Consider the following 25,245-nt stretch of genomic DNA (forward strand, 5'->3'; position numbering starts at 1 on the left):
GAAAAAAGTAGTTAATGTAATATATTTATTAAAGTTATGTTTATATATGTTAAAAATCCAATTTTTGTTAGTTAAATGTTAGATGTATAATAATTGTTTAGTGTTAGTATAAACTTGGAGGATATATGTATGTATTTTGTTAGGAATGTGGCAACTCTGTCATCCACCTATTGCCCATATGCTGGCAACACCAATCGATTAGTGGGACAATCGATAATCGAATAGTTCGCAGCCAACTTCATGGCGAACTCACTTGAATTTGCACTTCCAATTTGACTAGACACATTTAGAGAATCAATAAAGTTAAGTTAAATACATCGGCGTCTTCATTCAATCAACCACTCCAATGAAGACACCAAAGGAAAAATTAATTAGCGCCATCTGTGTGTGTGGCTTAGCAACATTGCAGAAAGATTTTAGCGATAGATGCATCTTAAGGCAGTGAATGTCAAAGAATGGGAAGATAAGAATACATAAAAGTTTAATGTCCGTTTGACAAAGCTTAGATTTTTGATTCGTGCTGGTCATTCCTTCTCGCAAGTCACCTGGTCATGTTGTCGTGGCAATTCTCCCAAAGTAGAGAAAAAAGGAATATATGGTATATATCGCCAACTCCAACACAAAAGTGACATAAGTAAATAAATATTGAATAGTGCGAGAAAAGAAATTGTGTGTAATCAATTATTATTACCACGGATTTTGTATACATATGTGCTAGTGACCGTACGACCACCTGCAAAAGTGTCTTCGTACCACCCAGAGAGTTGGCGCAGCTGATGTCAGCGCCTATAGATGTTTTTTTTTTGTTATTTAATGTTATTTCTTTTGGGCCTTCTGCCATTTAATTGTTGCTTTTTTTAATTCTAAATTGTCCCATTATTGTATTGTTAGCGTACAGATATATGTTGAATGAAAAACTGTGTTGCGAATTGACATATGATTACGTGGTATATTATACTATGTAACCGTTGTAAATAAACTTCATTAGTTAATATAAAAGCATCCTACATATATCTTGTCCGTCAATACTTATGTTTTCTGTCAAGATTTTCAATTTTAAAATTTAATTTATATTTGTTTCCAAAACAATGGAACATCTGGCATAAAAGCTCAGATCACCATTTGAACAGAAAGCTTTTGGTCAGGGCTTTAAACTTTTGCTCCACAGCTCAAAAACAACACACACACACATATCACCGGCTGAGAAAGATCTTTAGTCGCTGGAGAATGATGTAAGTGAGCTTTTTTTTATACATATCTTATTCTTATTCTCATACGCAACAGAGCTTTTTTGCATTGAATCTGTTGAATGTCAAACTTTATAGTCCGAAAGAAGTTTTTTTTTGTTTTGCTGGTAGCGTAATTTCGTTGTACCTGAGAAACCTTATGTTTCTTAGCGCTGAGCATTGTGTCAAAGTCTCCATTGCCATACTATGAAATGGATTCTTAATTAAATAGTTTTATATCGTAGAAAAAAATTATCAGAAAATTAGCGATCCACCTATCAAAATTGCAAGATGAAATATTGGCTATTTATTCCTATTATTCATATTTATTCTATTTATCTATTTATTTAGTTTTTAAGTATTTACGAAATAGTTATAATTTAGCTATAATATTTCCACATATGTATTTCTGTTGTTTTTCCGTTAATGTTTTCTTTGATTGATTTATTTGCCGTTTTTTTATGTATTTTATTTTAATTAAATTGTTTATAATGTTTATTATGTGCTAGTTGCGTTTTCTAATTTGGAACCATGCAGCGTTTGTATGAGGAGAGTTGAGTGATGAGGAGCTTCTCTGAGGGATCCTGTTATTTAAATTGATTTTTACGATGCCTTTGCAGGATCATGGTAGGGTGGGCGTCTGTGCCAATGAGTGCACCGTTAAGGCGAAATGCTCCAAGTCGAAGGTAGATCCCTAACTTGTCTTTTCTCTAGTTTTCTTCCTACTCTTTTGTTGACTGTCCTTGTATGTCCTTTTTTTTCCCCCCCTCCTACTTAACTACGCGATTTTTTTAATAATATAGTTAATCCATGGAAGCACGTAGCGGAAAGGATAAATTTTTTTGCCCACACCCATCCGACCAGACAACAGCCGTAGCGATCGCGTACGCCTTTCATGGCGCTACATTTACACCAGCTTCCTTCAGCGCTACACGTCTTTGTTGTCTCTATTACCGACACCGACTCAAGACGATGTCTAAAAATAGAATATTGTTTGTGTAAATCACAACTTGAACACTGATTAGATCGAACTTTTGACGAGCGCGACACAACCATCAGCTTTGAAAGCATGTACAACACTCATAATTGGTTTTCAAAAAGCAATCGGATTACAATTCGCCTCAAAAGAGTCATTCGACTGACAAAGACTCACACACGTTGAGGTCAAGGGAGGTAGAGCCAGATTTCGGTCTAGAGAGTATGACCGACGCCACCCCATGCAGACGGGCCCTCCCGCGAGTTTGCAATCCTCTAATGAGTGTGCTGCAGTTCAACCTCCACAAATCTAAAACGGCTTCGGCGGAGCTTCACCTCGCACTAGAGGAATGGTCCGCCTACACGGCTTTGGTCCAGGAACCGTGGATAGCGTCGGGCAACTTGGTCGCAGGGCTGAAGTCGCCAAACTACAATCTTTACGTCCCAACAGTGGTAAGTAGATCGAGAACTGCCATCCTGGATCAAATGCTCATCTACTACCTAATTTTAGCACTGACGATCTAACCGTGGACATGGTCTGCTCCTCCAACAAGCAACTCAGGACCTAGAAACATCTGTTAATGTTCTCTCAGAAGTGCTACTGTCTGCGCTCCGCAAATCCTGTAGGCTCTCCATACCGACGAGGAGATCGAAGCCACCCTGGTGGAATCCAGATCTCTCATCGCTTCGTGGTGAGCTTACTAGCATGTTTCAACTTGCTAAGAAGGCGGACAACGTCTATGTCTGGGACGAGTACAAGTCTATCCTGAAGTCCTACAAAAAGATAATCCGCTCATCTAAAAAGTCCTCATGGAGAGTAGTGTTGTGTGCTCTTTTAGGTGAACATGTTTACTTGTTCTATTTTTTCAAAAGAGTCAACTCACTTATACTCGTATTGCTCACTTGCTCACTTGCTCACTGTTCATTGCTCAGTTGCTCATTGCTTGGATGTTCAGTTGCTCACTGGTGTTCAGTGCATTACCCAGCCAATGAGCACTGCATCTCAACGACTTTTCAAAAATAGATTATATGTTACACATTTAATTTTCAAACTTACCGATATCTCTGCATTTTAATTTGTGGCAACACTTTTGCTCCCTTCATTGGGCATTTAAAAATAGTTAAATAAAATCCTTCATGGATGATTGAATTTTCAAAAAATATATAATATGCTACAAGCAATAAAATCATTATTATTATTAAAATTTAACATGTTTAATTTTCAACCTTACCGATATCTTGAGCTTCCGAGGGACATTTACCAGGCTTCAATATCATTGAGATGCCAGCGTGTTTACATTTGTTTGGAAAATGGCTGATTAGCAAAATGGAATTGAAGATGAGTATTATGTATAATACTCCTTTTTGCGGCAGCAATTTAATTAGCTTGTTGTCTATTCTGTCCTCCCCAGGTGATTTGCGCAAATCAAGTCCGTCAATTTCCAGTTTGAGTTCATTTAACGTAATTAGTCGTATAGAATGCTGTTCAGTATTTGTGAGTTGGAGCTGCTACTGCAATAATTGTTTCCACCCGACCCGTATGTCAGTTCTTTCGCTGTCCGAGGTGTGCAGAGTAGTCTGGAATCTGTCTTCGAGATGTTTGGCAAGAAATTCCGCCTTCTCAAGAGTGGTTTTTGACCAAGAGATTCTACTGGCGCCGCTGTCAGGAGCTGCATGATGTGTCTTAAGCGGACAATTTGCCTGCGGCTGAATTTTAAGTTTGTTTGTGTATTTCCATAGATTTCGCATCATGTATCGATCATGAGTGTCAATGCCTTCGAAATGTTTATTAATGTTTTCCTCTTTCAGTTTCAGATGTGCTTTTTTGAGAGAGTTTTGCGCGGCTCTACATTTTCGTTTTGCGTCCGGAGTGCGTGTTGTCACCAGTACTCGTTTACATTATTGTTTGTAAGCAAGTAGTCGTCTAGTGGGTTCATCCAGTTCAATGTCGTGATGAGAGTTGTTTCGCCTCCATGGATGTTGGCCGCTTGAGCGATTACAGGCCGCAGTAGCCGCTTCTTTAATGTTTCTCATGAGGATATCACGAGCGTCTTCAATGTTAAGGCTTGTGTTTATTTCCGTATTGAGGTGAATGTTCCGCTCAAGAGTGGATTTAAATGTTGTAATGGGGGCGCGAGTGAAGAGCATGGATTATTGTTCTGCCTCTCAAACATGTACGAGGGTTGCCCCACCAGGAATGTTTTGCGTTCCAGTCCTCACAGAGGAGAAAGTTGCAGATTGTTCTGTCAGATATGCAGTCAAAATGCTAAATACGGGCGGGCAATAAATAGGCGCAATTACAATGAAATCTTTTTTAATGTAGTTCGCAGGTAATAGGTCAATCGGAGCTGACTATAGAAACGTTTCGTTGATTGACTGGAGTGCTGAGTGTTTGACATCCGCACATAAAAGGATGGCAACGCCACCTTTTGAACTGATTCTGTTCGACTGGTGATGTTTGAATTTTTTGTACAATTTTATTGTCTTTGTGCATTGTGATGAAATTGAACATAACATTGAACAGATTATCTATTATTTTTTCCATGTTTCTGAAGATCATTGTATTTTGTTCAATGATTTTTGTAAGAGAGCTGTTTGTGAAATCCATTTTCTTCATTTCTGGCGGGTTGGCAACGGTGGCAGGTGCTGTTGGATGTGGTGTTGATGCACTGGAGATTGCTGTTGCTCGAGGCGCCACTTTTGTTGAAACTTTCTCAAGTGCCTTTGTGCAGGATTTCGTGCTTTTCCATAGCCAGACTTACGAGATGAGCGTCCGCGCGCAATTTTGTAAGTGACTGATGAAGCTTTTATAGTGCTGCCGTCTGTTGTGCTTTGGTGTTTTTGCTGCCTCGTGCTGTGGCCCGATGGATGTGCCTGCTGCTGGTGCTGTATTGAAGGTGATTTCTGCTACTGTTGAAGTTGTTGTTGCTTTTCTCTGAGTTGTTTATGGGCGTTTGGCGTAAGTGTATATCAGCTGTAATCTGAGTATGGAAATTGCTGCTGCTGCCACGTACTACTTCACTGAAAGTTTTATTTTTTTCCAGTGAAAATTTATTTGAATTGGTGTGTTGACTTGGCGCCTTGGAGGCAGTTTATGCTGGATTTGTGGGCGTGGTTGGACATCCTGCAAAATTGGATGCTGTTTCTGCTGTGTGTTGCCTCGATTGGCCGTCAATTTTTGCTGTGCTTCCTTTGTAGCTGCTGATGTGTGCTCCATCACAGTTGGCGCATTTTGGAGCTGTTTAGTGAGGCTGTGGTGGCGTGCACGCCTGCACATTTCATGCACTTAAAAGGGCGTCGGCAGTAGTACTTAGTGTGTCCATAGGCCTGGCAACGGTGGCACTGTACTTGGTCGCGGGGCTTAGCTTGCTTCTTGACGACTATTGCTTGGTTACCCAGTTCTTTCATATCTAGGATTTGCTCATGGCTGCCGTACGCAGCGGTGTCAATCTCCACCTCAAACATATTTAGTGGATTTTCCGAGATGCGGTGTTTAATTACTCGCATATATCGAGTATTGAAGCCAGCTTGGTTGTCAGCCAGTCACACGGATGGCTGTGGTGTAGTTTGGGACAACTGGAAAAGCGTTGAGCTCTTGTTGTTGTTGTTTCTCGTCACATTGTGTTTGTGCGTGTACAGCTCACTGTCATGTTGGTTGACTTGCTGCATGCTTGCTTGATGAATTCTTTTTACGAAATAGCTTTTAAAAATTGGTGTTTTGATTTGTGAGAAATCCATGTTATCGTCAGAGTCGTATTCCATGTCAGTGTTTTTTCTCTTATAAAGAGATTGTTGTCCATTGGCTGGGTTATTTCCAGTTTTGACTGGGACTGGCATTTCGTGGGGGAGCAGAGGGGGGACGCTGGAGAGCCAATTCTTTACAATACTCGTATTGTGGGGGTTGCTTTTCGCAGGTGACGGAGTCAGCTTAAAGGTTGCAATCGAAAAGGGGCGGGGCATTGCATTATTTTCCAGAGCTGCAGTGGCTCAGCAGAACTGATTGTCATTGCTTCGTTACTGCTGTCTTGCTGATTTGTGCGTTGCTGCTTAGCAGCATTGCATTCGTCAAAGTCGTCTGCGCATATGTTGGTGTGTTTAGAATTTCTCTTTGCTATTGCCATTTTCTCTATGCGCGCTGTAGCGAGAGACAGAGACAGCGAGCGCTTTCTGTCCTTGCTGTCGTTCGGCAATTCAGTTATTGTATTGGCTGCTTCGTTAACGGTGGAAAGGAAAATTTTTCTTTGTGTGTGTTCGTGAGTGTTTGTGTTTGTCGGCTGTTGGTAAGTTCGCAGTAGTGTGAGTGTGATCAGTTTGTCAGTGTTTGTTTTTGCTTTTATTGCTGCTGCAGCCTTGCTGCGAAGGAGTGGCGGGGAAATATGCACTGTTAAGTTCTCTTTTCTTGCATATTCCCTGATTTTTGGTGCCTGATGGTGTGCGTAGGTGCCGTTTTTTTTAATCAGCGTCAAGATTTTCAGAAGTTGGTGCTGCTGTTGCTATGCCAGAAAAGTGCGCCCTTTTTGTGCTGGCGATCCTTTTATGGGCATGCGCTGAGGAAAGCGGCAGCGCATGCTTGCCACTTTTTGGAGAAGATGTCGTAATTGGTATATGTGGGTTTACCTTATTGACCGTCGTCAGTGTCTTATCTGGTTTGGAGTTTGCTTGGAGGGGGGGGACGTCTTTTGCGTTAATCTTTGGTTTTGGAGGCTCATCATCCCTCGGCATGGTTGTGTCTTCTTTAAATATAGTCATCTTGTTGTTGGCGGGGCGTGGTTTAGGTGGCAGAAGATGCTTGTTGACTTCGTTGTCTGTGGGGCCCGATTCGCCAGATATAGCACAGGTTATGGCTGTATTCGGATCCGGTTGAGGGGGGAGATCCATTGAAGGTGTTGGCGCATTTGAGTAATATTAGTTAAGAGCATGAAGTACCATGAAGTTGTTAGAATTAGGGCGAAGCGAGAGCGCAATAAAGCTTTCGTTTGTTGCTCTCTGAGCGAATTCGCCTCGCTTCGCCACTCTAGTTAAGTTAGGCTTAATGTAACTTAGCATAGAATCGTAAAAGCAGTTGAAGTCAAGAACTTATCAGCGCGTCATCACTCGTTATCTTTTCGTTTTCGTTGTACCAACAACAATTAGGCCTACTCTTTGTGTTCGCGAATAAAGCGGAATATTAATAATCATAAAAACTCTTGTGATTTTTCATGGCGCCCCCGGGTGGACTCTAATTGTTGTTGAACGCGAGTGATTGATTGAAAAATAGAAAACAAAAACAAAACAAATTCGCGCCAGTCGTTTATAAAATATAAATAAACTATTGACTGTGCCAGTGCTGTGATTCTACTTGTGTTGTGTTGTCATCGCTGGATTCTTCGCATCATCGCTCAGCGCGCTGGAAGATACCCTCAACTGCAGAAAACACACAGAGGAAAGTGGCTGGGATCATTACAGATCGCCAATTCCAGGTACTGTGCGAAAAATTGAAAGTAAACACCTGAATTGGTTGCCAAGTTGCAAAATTCTAGTGACGCTTTCAATTCTTGGCACATACGTAATAGTAAAGCATTTGCTTTTAAATTTTATATTTTTAAATTAAAAAAGTGAACCGCTTAGGCAGAACATTTGTTTTTGTTTTCTAAGTGAAAGTGAATAGGGGATATTTTTTTTCCATTGCATCTTCTTCTCCTAGTTCGTTGCAATTTTCGCTTTCGTCGCCCACTTTGTCACCAGATTCGTAGCCGCTGTAAGTTGTGTGCTGTTGCTAAGCGCACATACGTATATACATATGTACATACATATACATATACCAGCAAGCCAACACTGCACCGGTGCATTTCGGCTCCGTGTTGTTGTTGCTTGCATTTTCGTTTTCGTTTCGCGCGCTTAGAAACAGCGCACATACACACATACATACGTTAGCAAGCCAGCATCTGCACAGTGCATTGCGCTCTGTAGTTTGTGTTGTTGCTTGCACTTTTCGTTGTCGCGCGCAATTCAAAAATAATAATAATATAAAAAAAAAAAATTAATAATTCAAAATAATAATTCAAAAAAAAAAAAATAATAATAATAAACTTTTTTTAATTTTCTTTTTCGTTGTTGTTGTTGGAAGCAACAAGATTTATTTTGTATTTTATTTTTTTTTTTTTTGTCGTCTCCTCTATAACCTATATAAAAAATGAATTCGAAAGAAACTCTTGAAGGCTCTAGAAAGAAACTTGATATTTGCGTGAAGAGCATTAGCAGAATTAATGATCAAATTCTCGATGACACTATCGGTCGAGATTTGACAGAGCTAGAGTGCAGATGTTGTCGTCGCATATTGAAAATGCTCTCAAATATCAAAGCAGAATTGAGACATTTGACGAATACCGGTGCGAGTTAGAAGAGATTTGCATTACTGCAAAGGCAAGGCTGAAGGCGATGGTGAAATCGTTGACCGATACTTCATCCGCCAATATATCGATTCAGCCGATTGCCGCTCCTCGTACCCGTCTGCCTAAACTCTCATTGCCAAAGTTCAGCGGAAAGTATTCCGAATTTAAAAATTTCATAAGTTTGTTTGAGACTCTTGTTGACAATGACCATTCAATTCCGCGCATTGAGAAATTCAATCATCTCATTTCTTGTCTCTCTGGTGAGGAACGGTGAGAGCGTTTCAAGTCACTGAGGACAACTATGAGAAAGCAATGGCGAGTTTGAAAAGAGTATATGACAATGATTGTCTGATATTTAATGAAAATATCACTGCTCTTTTCAATTTGCCAAAGATTTCGCAGCCCTCCGCTTCAGCGTTGCGAAACTTGATTGACACTGTCTCTGCGATATACGGATCTTTGTTGTCGATAGGTGATGATAAGAAGATTGCAAATGCAATCCTTATTCACCTGGTCATGAACAAAGTTGATGCAATGACAAAGAAGAAGTGGGATGAGCAGCTAGATTACACGAAAATTCCATTATGGAAAGAGAAAGAAAACTCCAAAAATGTCTCGAAAATACAAAAAAACAAAGAGAGAAAGAGAGAGAAAGTGAGAGAGAATAAGAGAGAGAGAGAGAGAGAGAGAGAGAAAGAGAGAGCGAGAATTGAGGTAGGTCATCACAGCTGTTAAGTGATGAAGTCCTCTCCCAACCTAAGATCACTGCATCAGAGCATGGCTCTGGTGATCCCTTCGACCCCTACGTCAGTGGAGTCAACGGCTTGTTTCGGCTAAATAAGGACAGAATTATTCCATGGTTAATACAATTTAATTAATAATAAAAGATAAGTAGTAATGCATTATAACAAGAAAATAAATTGTATACAATCAATAATAATATTATTTGAGGACAGTTGCAATATTATAATAATTTGTTTTTAAATCTATATATGTGTTTTAATTTCAGTGCTTCGTTTTATCTAATGTAAAGATTTGTTTTTCTTTTATAAATTCTATTTAAAATTTTTTTTTTTTTTTTAATACTTAATAATTTGATTTTTTCGTATGCTCTTTTAAATTATATTTCGTGGTGATACATAGCGAATGAAGGTGAAAGTGATAATATGTGTTTTCGAAATAAACAAACTCACCAACAGAACTCCTGCGGCAGCGATCGATCTCCGGCGAAGTTGTGCTGGAACCGAGCTAAATATAAATAAAAAAATAAAATTTTCACCAAAACACTTGTTGTACATTCGCGATATAATTGCATACGTTTTAATTTGTGTTTGTTGTTTTTTTTTTTTTTTTTTTTTAAATTGGCACTGATTTTAAATTCCTATCATTCATTGTTTTAACTTAATATAATGTAATTTATTGAACAACATTTCTTTTAATGTTTACTTGTAAACTTGTTCACGATTATGCTTTAACTCAACTATTTAAGTCATTTTAATTCTTGAAAACAGTATTATAAAATACTTTACTTTTAATTTTTAAATAATTCTAAAATTATACAATTTAGCTGCGCTTTGCTTTTTATCCTGTTGCAAATTTTAAACTGTTACCATTTACTTTTGCTTTTTTAATTTGTTGTTTTTGTTGTTTTTATTTGTTACGGACTGGTTGTCTTCCCTGGGGCCGCGCCGGCTGGCTCATCGGTACTCAGGTGGAGTTCCATCCCTGGCCCGCAGTCCGCACAATCGATAATTTCACCGATATTAACAGCTGTTTATAAGAGAAGAAACGCATCACTAACAAGAAAACAAAACAGCTGCCGCGCAATTGAAAATTGCGCAAAAACAAAAGGAAATCCAAAACAAACTATTGACGACGGTAAGTACGAAGAAAATAACAATAATATACAACTCACTGATCCATTTGTGTTTGAATAGGGCCACAGCTGGACCCCGGCGTACCCACCCTGCCTGAGATGGCCACATCGGCGCCATCTCCCTTGCGTTGGCCACCATCAGTGGCCGCTCCTCATCCGGCGTAGTGCTGTGGAATTCCCCTCCCCTCCATGCTGAGAAACTTACACAACCATGTTCATCGTAATTACTATTGTATAATTCATGAGTCTTTCTTAATAACTAACATTTAATTTATTTATTTTTATTTACAGATAACATACAAATATTTGGACTTTAAAACGGCAAAGGAACAAGATTCATAAACCACGCAGTACGACGAGCGAAACCAACATGTAGCCGCAACGGCGTAAAGGACAACTTTTATTATATGTAACACCTTCAGGAGATGGGTATGTTTGCATTTATCAATTTACATACACATGTTCGTATGCTTTAATATAAATATCTTTAATTACGTCGCTTAAACATCTACCTTGACCTACCTAAGAGCTCTTGGGATTGGTAAAGGGGGCGATATGAGTGATGATTGAAAAAAATATGTGTATATATATATATAAATTAGTAAACATTAACACATAATCCCGCAGCAAGTAGATTTTAAGAATGTATGTTTGTATGTATGAAGGTGTTTGTCGTCCCTACTCTGTGATTTATTACAAGAAAATAAATTGGAATTTACTTTAGTTTGTACTCTACTGTAATTTATGTTTTTATTTAATTGACTTTGGAATTTTAATTTACTTCATAAGATTTACGATTTAATGATTAATAAATGAGCATATCAGCAGAAAATTACAGGCAGCAAATCTCGAGAGAACAAATTGATTGCTGTTTCCGCTTACGTAGCGGGATGACGGTCGCGAGTATTGGGACACACCGCACTGGCGGTCGGAAATGGGGCTGGCTTGGAACTGACTCACCGTAGGCGGCGTCTTCTGACGCTCGCTGCCCCACGTCGTCGATGCTGCTCCGTCGTCGTTGAAGCGCCGTGTGCCTTCTCGCGGCGACGATCGCCCGCGCCTGTCCAGCGGTGATGTTCTGGTCGTGGCTGTCGTTGTCGTTGTTGTTGCAGTCGTGGTTGTTGTTGTTGCCGTAGCTTGTTGCAATTGCTTTGGATGTAGCTGCCGTCGCTCTCTGCTGGAGTTGACGTTGTTGTTGTTGCCGCCGCCTGTTGCAGTCGATGTTGCAGCTGCTTGTTGTTGTTGTGGTTGCTGCTGCTTTTGTCGTTGCAGTTGCTGCTGCTTTTGTTGTTGCAGTTGTTGTTGCTTTTTCACTGCTTGTTGGTGTCTTGCGCCTTTATACTCTCGGCGATTTAACCGGACTTGCGTATACTGTGATAAGCGATACACCTTCGTAATAAATTGCTATGGCGCAAACATTGACCAGCCAAAATAACACTCGAACAGTCTTTTTCTATAGGTGGAGCGTCTCCAACCTCCTTCAAAATTCCACTCCGCAAGGAAAAAAAAGTCAAGATCGTCAGCACGATCTTCCGGTCGACCGTCTCCAACCTCGATCAAAAATCAACTCCTCGACTCAGAAAAATCCACGTTGTAACCTCTTGTGAAAAAAGTTGACATTCCTTTTTGAACTCCTATTTAACAGGAGGAGCAATTTTCAAATTTCCCTCCCCTGGAGTTGCCATTTCCTATCTCCCGATACATCGCCTCGCGATAACCCCCCCCAACATTGCTGGCACAAACGATATCCAAAACGTAACAATACCCCCCCCTTAGATCGTTTGTGACCAGCCGGCATCTATTGCAGCGCCCAACGTAGGCTACACCCACGACACTAATTGAAACAGATATAGAGCAACGGATCACCAACACTACATCCGGCAGAAGGTAAGTCGAGCTCACTATAATCGTATATCCTTGCTGTGAAAGACTCCTAACGATCTTCCTTGCAGGTCCTCTAATTCATAGGCGTTGCTACCTACACCTCGAACGACACGACATTTTACAAACTTCTTTGCAAACTTCGCGTTGAATGCTTTGCCGAAGTTGCTAAGTACGAAGTTCCGCTTCCAGACTTCTTGTCCTGGTGTCAGGAGAAGTTGCCGTGCACGCTGATCATAGCGCTGACGACTGCGTTCATAGGCCTTCTGGAGATGCTCCTTCACTTGACTTCGGATGATGGCCAGTCTATCCCGGGCTTCTAGGTCGGTGATAGCATGATCCGACAGCGATCTCAGCTTCCTGGCCAACTTGTATTGGTGTCCGTTCAAATACATGTGTTGGCCGAACACAGCGAAAAACGGCGTCACTCCAGTAGCGCTATGGACTGCGTTGCGTATCGCTACTTCGATTTCCGGTAGGTAAGCATCCCATTTCCGGTGGTCGTTTTCCAAATACGCTCTTATGCCAGATATTACAGTCCGGTTTACGCGTTCAGCGGCATTACTTTGGGGCGAATACACCGGCGTGCGCATATGGGTGATTCCAAAGGCTTTGACCATCGTCTCAAAAGATTTGGAAATGAATTGCCGTCCGTTGTCAGAGTGTATCACCTCCGGTACTCCGAATTTGAAGAATACTTCGTGAACTAGGAAGTCCACGACATCCGCGGCCGAAGCGTCTCTCATCGCCTTCAAGAAGGTGAACTTGGAAAAATGATCCACGACTATGAAGATCCAAGCGTGCCCACGTTTGAATCGTGGATATTTCCCCAAAAAGTCTATATATAACTTCTGGAATGGGCGATCGGTGAGCATTTCCTTTCCAATGCCGGCCTGCGTTGAGTAATTCAGTGCTTTTGTCTCCTTACAGGTAGCACATCCTCGTACAAAATCCTGTACTTGTACCGCCATGCCAGGCCAGTAAAAATGCCTCTTCAGTGCATGCAGAGTTTTCGCCACCCCGCCGTGAGCTGAAGTCTCGTCCGAGTGCGCTTTCTGGATCAATCCCGCCGTTAGTGAATCGGGTATCCACAGCTTCCAGCTCGACTGGGTCGTTCCATCGTCAACCGACTCCTCCGTCACTCTCTTAAACAGCATGCCACTCTGTACTTTCACGTCTGGCAACCGATGTTGTTGGCTGGTGACCTCGTTGACCAGCTGTTTATAGTCGGTTGACTCGAACTCCGTCGTCTCCATCCCAAGAAGATCCTCCGGCGTCACATTTAACTCCTCTACGCTTCTCGACAAAGTGTCCGCGACGACATTCTCAGTCCCCTTTCGAAACTGCATCGTGAACGGAAAAGCCTGGAGTTCCAGTGACCATCTGGCCAGTCTCCCTGTCAAGTCCTTGAGACTCATGAGCCATTGGAGGCTTGCGTGGTCGGTGATCACGGTGAATGGCATCATTTCAACATACGGCCTAAATCGATGAATGGCCAACTTCGCGGCCAAGCACTCTTTTTCAGTCACGGTATAGTTGATTTGATGCCGGTTCAGTTTGGCCGAAAAGAACGCGATCGGCCTCTCCTGCTATTCCTCGTCCAGTTGAAACAAAACAGCTCCGACTCCGAAATTCGATGCGTCACACTGGATGTAGAATGGCTTCTTAAAATCGGCGTGCACCAACACAGGAGCCGTGGTAAGCGCCTTCTTCAATTTATCCACAGCGTTAATGGCTTCCTCACTCAGCTGAAACTTCCCACTCCTTTTCTTTAGAGAATTCGTCAGTGGTACTGAGATCTCTGTGAAGTTTTTAATGAATCTCCGATACCACCCAGCCGTACCCGAGAAGCTACGCAGCTCCTTGACCGTTCTTGGAGCAGGGATGTTATTGATGGCCTCCACTCTGCTCGGGTCCATCCGTAAAGTGCCTCCACCGATGATGAAACCTAAATAGTTGAGGTTCCTAAAGCAGAACTTGGTTTTGGCCATGCCAATGGTGAGATTCGCCTTCTTCAAACATTCCGCCACTAATTTTAAATATCTCAGGTGTGTGTCGAAATCCGCCGAGATGATTAACAAATCGTCCAAGTACACGAATACATTGGACCTCAGGGACGTTGGGATTACTTTATCCATGAGTCGGCAAAGTTGCTGTGCTGCATTGCATAATCCGAAGGGCATGTGGCGGAATTGGTACAGCAGTCGTCCCGGAACTGTGAAAGCTGTATAGGCTCTACTGCTTTCCTCCATCTCTATTTGCCAGAAAGCAAACTTCAAATCAACACTTGAGATGAAGTGCGTCTCGTCGATCCGCGAGAGAATGCCTTCGATGCATGGAAGAGGGTACGCATCCTTCACTGTCACGCTGTTCAGCTTCCGAGCGTCTAAACAAAATCGATTTTTGCCGGGCTTCATGACGACCGTCGTCCTATTGCTCCATGGACTGTTGCTCTCTTCGATGATGCCCAACTGAAGCATTTTATCAACCTCTTTCCACACGATCTCTTGTTTTGCTGGGGATAGAGGGAAATGTCGGTCCTTCACGGGTTCGGTTCCTTCAATTAGCTGTATCCGATGCTGCAACAGGTGAGTCTTACCCAATCCGTGAATTTCAAATTGAAGAAATTCACTTTTCACGGCTTCCAGCTGACTCCTCTGCATCTCTTCCAGGTCCCACATCTCCGGATCAGACTCGACAACATCCTCGCCTCGGTAATAATCCACTTCCACAGTGGCTACTTCCGACACATCTCGGGGTGACTCTCGGTGGTCCAATCCTCCAAACAAATTCGGAGCGATGTTGAACGCTCTCCAGAAATCGATGCCCAAATAAATCTCCTGTTTTAAATCGGGGCACATAAAGAAAGTTATTTGCTCCGACTTGTCGCCGTATGACACCGGCAGATTAACTAGGATCGGTCGGCTGGCTCCTGCAGCAGTGGTGACCATGGACGCGTACGGCTGAACATTCCAGTTCATCTTACTGGTCAGCTCTCGGCATCCTCGCCCCATAAGACTAACGGATGCGCCGGAGTCCAGAAGGCCTTTAAAAACTTGTCCACCGATGACGACATCTACAAAAACTCGGGGATCGGTGTTCTCCACTCTACGAACTGCTTCCACCACTTGCCTCCTCGTTATCCTTCGTCGACGAAAACGAGCGCGTGCCTTTATGACGCGTTTCGTGGCCAGTGTCATCCCTTCACACTGCCGCTCACCAAAAATTCTATTTCGGGCCGACATGTATGCCCGAACACGTCCTCCATTCTTCCTCTCACTAAGGTGTTCGTTTCTTCTTCATTCACCAAATTTCTCCTTAACCTACTTGTAACCATACTAAACTTATGTTCTCTATTCGCAGTCGCATCCTCTACTTGCTCCTGTTGGCACGCCACTCCGGCTTCTGGTCGGGTCTCGCCTCCGAACGCGTCTGCCCCGGCTTCGTCGCGTTCGCCCAGGTGTTTCCCGGACAATTTACGCATTGCGGGCTAAAAGTGTCAGGTTTGCCACACCTAAAGCAAAAAATGGTCCTCGTCCCGGACATACAATCCCGGAAACTATGACCAGGTTGCCGGCAGTTCCAGCAGATCCGCTTGCTCGTCTCGCGGGTCTTCGATGCCACCTCTTCCACTTCCGGGGATGGACTCTCGTCACGCTGAGGTGGGACTTCAACCTCATAAACGGCCTGTTTGACTCCCTGCGGATATCTGGTTTGTTGTCCCTGTGATGAGCGCCCTCGACGGCTCATGTATCGCTCCACTTCGATACATTCTTGGCGCAACTCGTCCACCGTAAGAATATCCATCGCATACACATATCGGGCCAAGCCTTCCTTTAACCCGCGCTTTATAATCTTCACTAGTTCACGGTCTCAGAGAGGTTTCTGGAATCGTGAAGCTAGCCGCCACATGTGGTGGATGTAGTCGTCTACACCTTCGCTAGACTGCTGTTCCCTCTGCAGTAGCTCCTGCATGAGGTCATGCTCGGTCTGGTAGCCCCGAAACCGGTCCAACATTGCTTGACGCAATTCAGCCCAGCTGTCTACTCTCGAGTGCCTCACGTGCATCCAGTACCATTCCCTGGCTCTGCCTTCCAATAGAACATGGAAGTCGCGTAGCACTTCCCTCCATGGGCTTTGGTATTGTCTCTGCAAAAATTCGATGCGGAAGACAAAATCCTCCACAGCGTGAGTGGAATCGGCACCATCGAATTGCACGTTCCAGCGTTCCAGCTTCAGGTTAGTGCGGCCCCTCGACGACTCAGCTACCATGTCTAATTCGGTCCTTCCGTCTCCAGCATCTGAACGCATGTTGCCGTGGGGATTCCGCCAGTTCCTAGCATGCGGATCGTACACCTCTTCAGGGCTCGTTAGATAATCTGGACGCGGCAACGGTCCTCTTATGGTCGGCACTGGCGGCTCCGGCTCACTTATGTGGACCTTCGGGATTGCTCCTGTCCCCGCCATCGCGAATCTCATCGCGTATCGATGCTGCAATACCCTACTGTAGGGTATTGCTGTAGGTCGCGTGGGCCTGCGCGAGGGCTGCATTCACGGTCGACTTGAGGACTGAGTCCGTCGACTCCGGAGGATAGATGTGTCGGCCTGTATCCGCCGAGTTGCTGGCAGTTGTGGTTCCCATGCCGGATGCTACTGCCGGTGGTTGAGTACCCGGTTGCAAAGCCTCTTGCTCCAATCCAACAAGTGCTTCAGCCGATGGAAACTGTACTTCCGGGAATCCACGAAAGTTCATCGGAGTCCTCGCCATACCTCCCACTAGATGCGGCAGGTTCCCCGGTGCTCCATCTGTTTCGCGACCCTCCGACATTACTATTTCCCTATTAATCTACTGCTATATAAGAAAACGATACCTATCAAAATAAACTCCTATAATAAATAAATAAACACCAAAAATAAACAAAATAAATAACTCAAACAACAACAAATTTTTCCTTTTATAACATTAACGAACGGAAGGGAGAGAAAAACTTCACACTACGACCTAACCAACGCTTTACTACGCACAATTCAAACAATGGACAAACACTTAAGCACTAATCAGATGCTCTATCCATCACTCTCGTGATGGATGGCATCCAAGGAGCGCTACCTGAGATCTATTTTGATTCCGTCTCGCTTTTGAGCACGTTTGGTGTCCGCTGTGTGGCAGGTGCGGCGCAGAATCGATCCTGTATCGACCTGGGTCACCTGTCGCCTATGCTGATAATGGAGCATCAGGCCAGCACACATCCAAGCGTCACTCAAAATGAGACAGAACAAATAGTAGACATAAACAACGAAGAGAAACTACAGAGAAACTAAGAGACCGCAGTCCGCACAATCGATAATTTCACCGATATTAAAAGCTGTTTATAAGAGAAGAAACGCATCACTAACAGAAAAACAAAACAGCTGCCGCGCAATTGAAAATTGCGCAAAAACAAAAGGAAATCCAAAACAAACTATTGACGACGGTAAGTACGAAGAAAATAACAATAATATACAACTCACTGATCCATTTGTGTTTGAATAGGGCCACAGCTGGACCCCGGCGTACCCACCCTGCCTGAGATGGCCACATCGGCGCCATCTCCCTTGCGTTGGCCACCATCAGTGCCGCTCCTCATCCGGCGTAGTGCTGTGGAATTCCCCTCCCCTCCATGCTGAGAAACTTACACAACCATGTTCATCGTAATTACTATTGTATAATTCATGAGTCTTTCTTAATAACTAACATTTAATTTATTTATTTTTATTTACAGATAACATACAAATATTTGGACTTTAAAACGGCAAAGGAACAAGATTCATAAAACACGCAGTACGACGAGCGAAACCAACATGTAGCCGCAACGGCGTAAAGGACAACTTTTATTATATGTAACACCTTCAGGAGATGGGTATGTTTGCATTTATCAATTTACATACACATGTTCGTATGCTTTAATATAAATATCTTTAATTACGTCGCTTAAACATCTACCTTGACCTACCTAAGAGCTCTTGGGATTGGTAAAGGGGGCGATATGAGTGATGATTGAAAAAAAAATGTGTGTATATATATATATATACATTAGTAAACATTAACACATAATCCCGCAGCAAGTAGATTTTAAGAATGTATGTATGTATGTATGAAGGTGTTTGTCGTCCCTACTCTGTGATTTATTACAAGAAAATAAATTGGAATTTACTTTAGTTTGTACTCTACTGTAATTTATGTTTTTATTTAATTGACTTTGGAATTTTAATTTACTTCATAAGATTTACGATTTAATGATTAATAAATGAGCATATCAGCAGAAAATTACAGGCAGCAAATCTCGAGAGAACAAATCCGCTTACGTAGCGTGATGACGGTCGCGAGTATTGGGACACACCGCACTGGCGGTCGGAAATGGGGCTGGCTTGGAACTGACTCACCGTAGGCGGCGTCTTCTGACGCTCGCTGCCCCACGTCGTCGATGCTGCTCCGTCGTCGTTGAAGCGCCGTGTGCCTTCTCGCGGCGACGATCGCCCGCGCCTGTCCAGCGGTGATGTTCTGGTCGTGGCTGTCGTTGTCGTTGTTGTTGCAGTCGTGGTTGTTGTTGTTGCCGTAGCTTGTTGCAATTGCTTTGGATGTAGCTGCCGTCGCTCTCTGCTGGAGTTGAAGTTGTTGTTGTTGCCGCCGCCTGTTGCAGTCGATGCTGCAGCTGCTTGTTGTTGTTGTGGTTGCTGCTGCTTTTGTCGTTGCAGTTGCTGCTGCTTTTGTTGTTGCAGTTGCTGCTGCTTTTGTTGTTGCAGTTGTTGTTGCTTTTTCACTGCTTGTTGGTGTCTTGCGCCTTTATACTCTCGGCGATTTAACCGGACTTGCGTATACTGTGATAAGCGATACACCTTCGTAATAAATTGCTATGGCGCAAACATTGACCAGCCAAAATAACACTCGAACAGTCTTTTTCTATAGGTGGAGCGTCTCCAACCTCCTTCAAAATTCCACTCCGCAAGGAAAAAAGTCAAGATCGTCAGCACGATCTTCCGGTCGACCGTCTCCAACCTCGATCAAAAATCAACTCCTCGACTCAGAAAAATCCACGTTGTAACCTCTTGTGAAAAAAGTTGACATTCCTTTTTGAACTCCTATTTAACAGGAGGAGCAATTTTCAAATTTCCCTCCCCTGGAGTTGCCATTTCCTATCTCCCGATACATCGCCTCGCGATATATTGCCTATCTTTCTCCTCACTCGTGCTTTAACAAAGGCAGGTCCAAACTTGGCGTTGTACCCGGTTTGAAAACAACTTTGCTTAAAGTTCCTTCTGAACACTTCTTGCCCTGTAGTAAATGACACTTCTCTTGATCTTTCGTTTTGCTCGTGTTTAAAAGCATGAGTTTAGAGGCTTCATCGCGAATCAAATCAAACGAATCCTGCCGACTAAACGCTAAAGAGCGATCATCCAACAAGCTTAGCTTCCTTAGCAATCCGTAAGTCGACCCAGACGTGACCATATGCTGACCAAAAGCCATGTAATAGGGCGAGATTCCTATGCTAGAATGAATAGAGGACCTTAATGCGCAACTAATTTTGCTCAACACTTCGTCCCAATCTTTCTGATCAGGGCGCAAATAAGCTCTGATTCCAGCTATCACCGACCTATTAACTCGTTCGGAAGCGTTCGCTTGAGGCGAGTGAACTGCAGTCAGCACATGATTTACCTCGTACTGACGCAACAACTTTTGAAAAGCCTCTGACCGAAACTGCGATCTATTATCTGAAACAATGGTCTCCGGAACGCCAAATGTCATGAATAATTCACTTTCTAGATATTTTACAACGAGTGCTGCGTTTATCTTCTTAACGGCTCAGCTCAGCCTTACGATACACGTATCCACCGTCGATCTTCAAATCTGGGAAATTCTCTGCATTTGCCGGGACATGCTGAAGCAAATCTAAATATTCTGCAGATTTAAAATATTCTGATTTTAAATCGATAAACGATCCATCTCACAGGTCTATGGCTGCTATCGTATCTTCGTTAACTCGCGACAACGAATCTGGCACTACATGTAAGGAGCCTTTGCGATGCTCAATTTGGAACCGATAACGTTGTAGAGCCAAAGCCCAACGAGCTAAGCGTGAACTCAAGTCGTGATTTGACATGAGCCACTTTAGCGAAGCGTGATCCGTCACTATCTTGAACTCATGACCTTCTACATAAGCCCGAAAATGTTTAAGAGCTACGACTGCAGCTAAGCACTCTTGTTCGGCCACTGTATAATTACGCTGAGCCTTATTTAATTTTTTTGAAATGAATGCGACTGGACGCTCATCTCCATTTTCAGTTACCTGCACCAACACAGCGCCAATGCCTGTTTTGCTTGCGTCACAATGTATTGCAAACGGCTTTGCAAAATCTGGGGCTTCACTAAGTCGAACCTTCAACTCCTCAAATGCTCTCAATGCTTCGGGCGTCAGACTAAAGCGTCGCTTAGTCGTCATCAAATCCGTTAATGGAGAAGCAAGTGTCGCAAAATTTGGAACAAACTTGCGATACCAGCCACATAACACCATAAAACTTCTTAAACCTCTTAAGGTTTTCGGCGCAGGGAAATTTAAGATGGCTTTCACCTTTTCAGAGTCTGTTGTAATGCCACCGTCACCTATTATGTGACCCAAATAGCGCACACACCGCATGCAGAAATGACTTTTGCCAATATTTATCGTCAGACCTGCACGCTTAATATGTAAAGCTATTTCCCTTAGCACCTCCAGATGCCTTTCCAAACTAGATGAGACCACTAAGAGATCATCCAAGTACACAAATACCTCGTTCCTAAGATGAGCTGGAACCACTTTATCCATCAACCGAGACATTGTACTTGTGGCGTTGCACAAGCCAAATGACTTTAAATTGGTAGAGGGGTCTACCAGGGACTGTAAACGCTGTTTTGTCTCGAGATTGAGGCTCTAAAGGCACTTGCCAATATGCATCCTTCAAGTCCAAGCTGGTTATGTATTCGGCCTTTGGCAAGCGGCTCAAGATGCCTTGAATTTGTTGCAGAGGATAAGCGTCTTTTTCAGTGAAACTATTCACTTTCCGACAATCAAGACAAATTCTGACTTTGCCGGGCTTAGTGACCATAACTATGGGAGATGACCATGCACTCTCCGACTCCTCTATAACGCCTAGCTGCAACATCCTGTCAATTTCTGTGTACATATCCTTCTCCACCGCAGGCGAGACAGGAAAATGCCGTTGCTTCACAGGCTTAGCATTGCCCACATCTATGACATGCGATATCAAGTTGGTCTTTCCGAGACCTTCTTGAGCAAAAGAAGGAAAGCACTGTATGACATTGGCCAACTTTGTCGCCGCTAGACAATACATGTTGGTCAACATCGTCACTCTCACTGTTTGGCTCCGCCGTAACCTCTAGGCTTGCAAATTCTAAGTTTTTTGGGAGAAGATTATACAGCTTCCAAAAATCTATGCCCAAGTACAAATCTTGTTTTAAGGATGGAACTATATATAAATTCAACGACTTTATCGCGTTGCCGTATTCGATGTCCACTTTCATTCGACCTACTACTTGCTGTGGGCTCCCATCCGCAGTGGTAGCGCTTCTCTGCATGGTCTTGAACCCAACCTTTTCTTCTAACAATTCTTTGGCCCAACTACCTCCGCAACAACTTATGGATGCACCAGAGTCAAGCAATCCAAAGACTGTGCGGTTTAAGTTTCGAATTGGCAGGACTGGCCTAGGATCAAATGATCCTGGAGAGTTCGAGCAAACGTATTCTAATCCGATTACAGCCTTTTTAACGTGCTGCCAAAAGGACTTAATACGCTTGGAGTTTCGTGCGTTCGTTCTCTGAATCTCTGGTAAACAGTCGCGTTCAGGGTTTATTGTTAAGCTGGTAATTTTGTGATGTAGCAATGAGCTTCCATCTTGTTTTTGTAAATCTGGTAATGTGGGTAGTGAAAGACTCTGTGCTTTTACTATTGATCCGTCATGGTAGCCTGACTCTTTGCGGCACTCGGAGTCTTCGGTCTGAATGCCGACTTCGATGTGCCGAACTTGGAGTTTTTTGAACACTTTAAGCAACTTGGCTTGTATGTGTTTGCTGCTCCACATCCATAGCAAAAGATCCTTCTTTCGGACAGACAGTCCTGTTATCGGTGCCCCTCTTTTCGGCAATTCCAGCATATCAGGGATATAGCCTCCACCTCTAAATCTTCTGCCAGTTCCGTCTCACTAATCTCGTCTGTTTCTTCAACCAACTCCAACTAGTCTAGCGTATCCATGAGACCTCTTTACGTCGTCTAAAAACGTTTCACGACGTCTACATATTTCCCTAAGAGCTGGAACTGTTCTTATATTAACATTGAGCAACTCATGTTGAATTTCTGGTCTCAAATTATTTCTCAGAATTCGAACGATCTTGGTATCTGACCACGGAACTTCCAACTGGTCGAATAGAATCGATATACCCTCATAAAAGCTATCGAAAGTCTCGCTGGTCTTTTGCTTCCTGTTTCGGATCAACTCTTCGATATCACAATCGTCTCTAGCGATGCGAAAATGCGACCGCAATGCCGAGCACTAGCTATCCCATCGAACTTCGCCAGTCGACTTATGGTATCGCCAATAAAACTCTAAGGCTTTGCCTTCAAAAAGCACACTGGCATTTCTGCAAAGAACAGCGAAGTTTCCTCTCAGAGTTTGATGAGTCAGCGCTTCTGCTCTGTAGATGATATTTTCTACGGACACTCCAGTTCCTGAAAATTTAATTTTCCACCCATTCAGAATTTGAACCACTTTGTCGGGCCTGTTAAAAAGATCGGACATATGGGAGATGGGTGTGGCTGATTGGTGCGACATGAAATCTGGGTTACTCTCAATTCTCCCATCGTGAACTGGTCGGCTTTCAACTCTTGGAGCGGCTTGCGTAGGAGTGAACCTATTTTCACTCTGGACGGAGCCGCTATCAGTCTTTGCATGCTATAGACTACGGAACTTTGTATCAGTTCAGCCATTCTCTCCGTCAGAGTTGTGAGCAATCTTTGCTCCATCGAGAGCAAAGGAAATGGATCGGCCGCTTCAGCATTTCCCGAATCTCGGGTCTGCGACATTGCAACCCCTTGTGATGTGCTAGGGCCATCATTTGCTGTCGATTGGCTACCCTGCTCTTCCATTGTGCGACTTTTGGAGTGAGAGCGAGTTTGTAAGCCTTGGCTGTTTGTCGGCTTATTTGATGCTGGCCTACACACTTCTTGACAGACTGGACACTTCTCATTTGTCTTTAAATAAGCTTCTATGCACTTTTTGAGAAAGTCATGGTCACAAGGTGTTTTACATACATCTGCGTCAGATCTGAACTCACTTTTGCAAAGCAGACAAGAGCTGGGCTTTCCTAAAGCGTCTTTATTAGGCGAGCGAGAGACACTCATTTTAAGGAAAAAAAATCAAAACAAACGGGCCAACTATGAAGAACTGAACAGAGACAACGATCCCACCTAATATAACAACTCCAAAAAAATATAAAAATATAAATATATGAATAAATAAAAAAATATATAATTAAATAAATAAATGAAATAAATAGATAAATGACCAAAAAAACCACAACTCAAAAATCGTATTGTCACAAAGACAAAAAAAAAGAAATTCAAAAATAATATGTAATCAGAGATATCATAAATATTTTTAGCCGATAACAACGCCTGACAACCACATATCGTAGGGTAATTTCATTCACTACCAAAATTCTCACAAAAAGAAAGAAATAGAAATAGTGTATAAAATGTATTTTCCATCAAAATTAGGCCTGATTTACGGACAACAAAGCAGTTTACAATACTTTTGTTGTATTCCAGCAAATCAGAGAATCCTAATTCTAAGAAGAAGAATTTCAAATTTAGGTATTCCTCAGTCATTCGGGGTTGTAGCATTTTCTAATTAAAATGTCTACATATTCCAAGCCGTCTGACATAAAGAACATCAATTTAAATAGATTCACCAATAATGAAGAATAAATTATACCGGCCAAATAACCAACCGTAGTTGAATTTATTTGTATTTCCTCATACAAATAAATTCCGCATTATTGGCAATTAAAGAAAAAAAATTAGAAGCGAAAATTCGAAAGAAGAAGAATTCAAATTTGGGTATTCTTCAGTCATTCGAGGTTGCAAAATTTTTTAACCAAAATGTTTACACATTCCATCCGACTGACTTGAAGAACATCAAAATTTGTGCTGTTTCACCAATACTGAAAATTAATTTAAATGGGCCAAAATAATCTACCGTAGTTGAATTATTTTGTATTTCCTCATAAAAATAAATACTCCATTATTGGCAAGTACAAGAATTACAAGGGAAAATTCCAACACAACTTTTTCTTTTTGGCCTGCTTCACCAATGATGAAAAATAATTTAAATGGGCCAAAAAAATCTACCGTAGTTGAATTTATTTTGTATTCCTCATAAAAATATATACCCCATCATTGGCAAATACAAAAATTACAGGGGAAAATTCCAATCCAACTTTTCCTTTTTGGCCAAAAAGGAACTGATTGTGTATTCTTTCTTGTAATCCATAACAAATTTGAGATAAAGTCGAATTTTTTGAAAAGAAAATGAATGAAAAGAAGTTGAAAAGTTATTGAATACGATATTTGAATTTATCCGAGAGTCTTAATGAGTATTTACTGTACTCACTAAGGCCCCACGTTGGGCGCCACTTTTCTTATTTAATAATAATTAATTATAACTGTAACGTGCATCGAGAAGAAGCACAAGGCGACAGGGCTATCGGTATTTGCGGGGCACGCTTTAGAGTCCGGCTCTAGCTCGTCGGCTTTGGGGGTGGTGGTCTTGCTTATACCGATAGCCCTTTCTTCGCTGCTCATTATTATTAATTTAAGATCCGAAATT

At 42.6% G+C, this 25,245-nt stretch overlaps 1 long non-coding RNA gene across 1 annotated transcript; it reads left to right on the top strand.

The window, feature by feature from the left end:
* Nucleotides 1–10,283: 10,283 nt before the first annotated feature.
* Nucleotides 10,284–11,083, top strand: LOC117574726 (uncharacterized). Its single transcript, XR_004572809.2, has 4 exons — nucleotides 10,284–10,450; nucleotides 10,510–10,668; nucleotides 10,740–10,877; nucleotides 10,976–11,083. It is a non-coding gene; the product is annotated as an uncharacterized LOC117574726 (long non-coding RNA).
* The last annotated feature ends 14,162 nt before the right edge of the window (nucleotides 11,084–25,245 follow it).

The sequence above is a fragment of the Drosophila albomicans genome, chromosome 2R (assembly GCF_009650485.2).
Source record: "Drosophila albomicans strain 15112-1751.03 chromosome 2R, ASM965048v2, whole genome shotgun sequence".
Lineage (NCBI taxonomy): Eukaryota > Metazoa > Arthropoda > Insecta > Diptera > Drosophilidae > Drosophila > Drosophila albomicans.